General features: G+C 32.3%; 1 pseudogene; it reads left to right on the top strand.

Moving 5' to 3' along the window:
- The first annotated feature begins 237 nt into the window (after nucleotides 1–237).
- Nucleotides 238–3,327, top strand: LOC123208216 (annotated as a pseudogene).
- Nucleotides 3,328–4,034: the final 707 nt, after the last annotated feature.

Raw genomic sequence — 4,034 nt, 5'->3', positions numbered from 1 at the left:
GTCCCATTAATTATCAATCTTAGGACTGTGGCACTTTCCCTGTTCTTGGAATTTTCCTTTATGTTATGTATCGGTCATCCTAGTAAATGCCTATAACATTTTTCTTATAGATCTGATTTAAATTAGTTTAGTTCAAATTCAAATTCGGTCATTTTGAATTTACAGTTACCTTGACAATTTGGATTCAAGATTAATTTGTTTGTTTAACAGTGATTTTCTGGTTGGCAAATATGTACGATGCCGCATGACAGCTTAGACTTTTGTCAATTTGATCTTGCAAGTCTTCTGAAAGTGAAAAACCGGATAGCTGGTCTCATTTCAATAAATAGTGATGGTTTCTCTTAGCTTTTAATAAGTCCACTTTCTACCCTTCTTCACAATTTCATCATCCCCAGATGAAGAATCAAGTTCCAGGCTTCTGTGTTTTCATTCTTTGTACTCTTTCAGCAACAGTTTTGGCCAAAGTGGACCCTTTTTATGAAGCCTGTGTGCGTCGTGAAACTTGTGGCGATGGACAAAACATAACCACTGCTAAAATCACCACTGCAGGTGAAGTTTTGGCACTGGTTAAGAATGATCCTAACCTAGAAAATGTCTCCAGGAAATTGCCTGGCTTCAGTGTTTCAGCTAATCATTTCGTGCGTTTCAACTCGGATAAGGTTCATACTGTGCCTTGCACATCTCCTGGTAAGTCTCTTCTAACTGAAATTCCTTTGAAAATTTTAATTAATTGAGGAACTAGAGAGTGAATGGTTTCAGGGGTGGGTCTGTTGTACCAGGATGCCCTCCCCGGGGTGGTGGAGAGTGTGGGGTGCGGTTGTGTGTGTTTGTGCCTATAATTCAAACATTTCTCAGAATCCTTATTCCCTTTCATACTTAAATCACTTTTTCGCTCAAATTTAAAATGTGCTTCTTAAAACCTATTTTCAAATTATTTCACAAATATTATTTTCATCATAAAATTTGTATAATAAAATATTAAATTAGAGAGTGATTTATGCATATTTTTTTAATGTCTTTATTTTTTTTTATTGAATGTCATGCATGTTTGTATAAATTAGTTGTTTATAGTAGTGTTTTATAGTTGATTATTTTCTTTGTCTCTTCAAATTACCCAAGTTATATTTAAAATAATAATTAAAATTTTGGATATATATTTTTCATGAAAAAAAGACAAATGAGATTTTGACAAAGTACCCATGTTATATTCAAAATAACAAATAATATTTTGGATATACTAAATTACCTAAGTCTCGAAATAAAAATATCATTGAACATTTTAAAATATATCAAATTGAAAAATTGTGTTATATTGAAGAACTTTAAGAATATTATTATAATTTGCCTTTATATTTAAATAATCGATATTCAGATATTCAGATTTTTAGATAGAACATTCTAACTTGATATTTTAATTAGTACACAAAGAAAGTATTAATCTTTAATTTGAATAATTGAGTTTTGATTTTTATAATTAGATTTACAATTATACAACTTAACGTTTGTCTGTTTTTCTGATAATGTAACTCTAAATATTTTTTGTAGATATTGGATTTGAGTGAATTTTCTTTTTTATTCTTTTCACATGAAGATATTTTTCTAATTAAGTAAGAAAGTATTTTGTGTTATTGTATTTTTTCCTTTCATTTTCTTGATATTTTATTATTTTCTTAAGATTTGATGGCTTTCTTAAATTTTTTCCTAATTAATTAATGAACAATAACAAAGTCGAAAGACCCTCCCTTGATGAAAGTTTTGGGTATGCCCATGAGTTTACCGAAAACAAATTATTATTATATTTATGACATTAACATGATAATAATATCATTTCACCTCTCTCATTAATACAAACCACCTACTAGCATTCCTATATCTAAAAGAAATTTTTAAGCGGGTTTGGGAGAGCCGTCGTTGCACCCTCAACTACTCACTGATTAGATGACAAAACCTGTATGCGTCTGCATAGAGCCTTATAAACAAAGTGGTAATCAATTCCAACCATTTGGGGTCTAATATTTTGGAGATTTCAATATTAGAAATAGTAGATTAAGAGTTTTTGTTTTTCTTAGGGAAGTTTGCATTGATGGTATGTTGTATTTTGCAGGCAATGCCAAAATCCTTTTCACCAGAGTTCATTTAACAGGTTATACATTGATTTAACAGGTTTTTATTTCTGTTTGCCCTGTTTTTTGGTGGCAGTGTATTAATGATTCCTTTCTTGATTGCAGCAATAGTAGCCATTGCAATTGGCATGTTGATCTTCCTAGCTATCTGCTTCAGGAACAAATTTTCTTCAAATAATTGCTTGGTCCTCTGGAAAAACAAAACTGAGGATTGCCGAAACATTGAGGCATTTTTAAGGAACCATGAATCCCTTGCACCTAAAAGATATAGTTATTCAGATATTAAGAAAATGACCAACTCATTCAAGCATAAACTAGGCCAAGGAGGCTATGGAGGCGTTTATAAAGGCCACTTGCTTGATGGTCGTAATGTGGCAGTGAAGGTCTTGATTGAATCCAAAAGTAATGGTGAAGAATTTATTAATGAGGTTGCCAGCATCAGTAGGACTTCTCATGTTAACATAGTCACTCTTTTAGGTTTTTGTTTTGAGGGTCGAAAAAGAGCTCTCATCTATGAGTTCATGTTCAATGGATCTCTCGAGAAGTTCATATTTGAAAACAATCAATCCAAGACAGATCATAAGTTAATGTGGGAAGCATTGTACAAAATTGCAATTGGCATAGCTCGAGGATTGGAATATCTACATCATGGTTGCAATACACGAATTTTGCACTTTGACATAAAGCCTCATAACATTCTTTTAGATGAAGATTTTTGTCCCAAAATATCTGATTTTGGACTTGCTAAAATTTGCTCAAAGAAAAAAAGTATTGTATCAATGACAATTGCACGAGGGACTATTGGTTATATTGCTCCAGAAGTATTTTGTAGGAACTTTGGAATAGTCTCTCACAAGTCAGATGTTTATAGTTATGGAATGATGGTTTTAGACATGACTGGAGGAAGAATAAATAACAATGTTAGAGTCGAAAATAGCAATGAAATATATTTTCCACATTGGATTTACCAACGTCTTGAGGCAGATGAAGAACTTGGATTAGAAGGCATGACAAATGAATGTGTTAAGAAGATGGTAATAGTGAGCTTGTGGTGCATCCAGACTAATCCCTCTGACAGACCAACAATTATAGAGTGGTGGAAATGTTGGAAGGAAGCCTTGAGTCCTTGCAAATCCCACCAAATCCTTTCTTTACTTCCCCAGAACCACCTGCAAAAGATTCTACAACTTCAGTTGCATTCTAGCCTTGTAATTCAATAATGTTTGTATTGTATCCATTTTGAGAAATTATGTTACACTGTTAATAAAAGTCGCAATTGCGATGTTGAGAAAGCTCTAGTAAAATTGGTAATTTAATTATGCTCACAATATAGAACGAAAAGCTTTATCCAGCAGGTGTAATCATTCACTTTGTAATACCTTACTTTAAATATCCTACTTCGAAACAAATTATTACTAAAATCTAACATGTATGTTTGAAATTCTCAATTTCAAATTAAATAATATATAATCACATTTTGTAACAATAATTCGTATAAGATTTATTTGTTTCAAACCACAGCAGCCACAAGTCCAAGTCAAGCTCAAAGGTGTAAAATGAGGCAAAAATATTTCCTTCCTTTTTAAAATCTTTAGTAAAACAAATGCCGAATACATGTTATGTAGTGTATGATGTTTCATGTTTTTAATCATTTCAACTAGCCAACGATCATTGGATGGAGAGGAATTTTTACTATATTTGGACCATAATTTTATGACCTGTTTAAAGGGCCAATGCATGGTATGGTTTTATAGAAAATGGCAGACTTAAACATGTTACACATGCCTTCTATAATCTTGTACTAACTGTAATTCATATTACTCACTTCCTTCTGGCAGCAACAAAACCTGTGACAATCCTGGATTCCAACTCTAAGGCAATCGCCAAGGACAATGCCTAGTCAACTTATCC

Source organism: Mangifera indica, unplaced genomic scaffold (assembly GCF_011075055.1).
Source record: "Mangifera indica cultivar Alphonso unplaced genomic scaffold, CATAS_Mindica_2.1 Un_0159, whole genome shotgun sequence".
Taxonomy (NCBI): domain Eukaryota; kingdom Viridiplantae; phylum Streptophyta; class Magnoliopsida; order Sapindales; family Anacardiaceae; genus Mangifera; species Mangifera indica.
The sequence above is the reverse complement of the archived record's forward strand: the minus strand, read 5'-3'. Positions and strand labels throughout refer to the sequence as shown.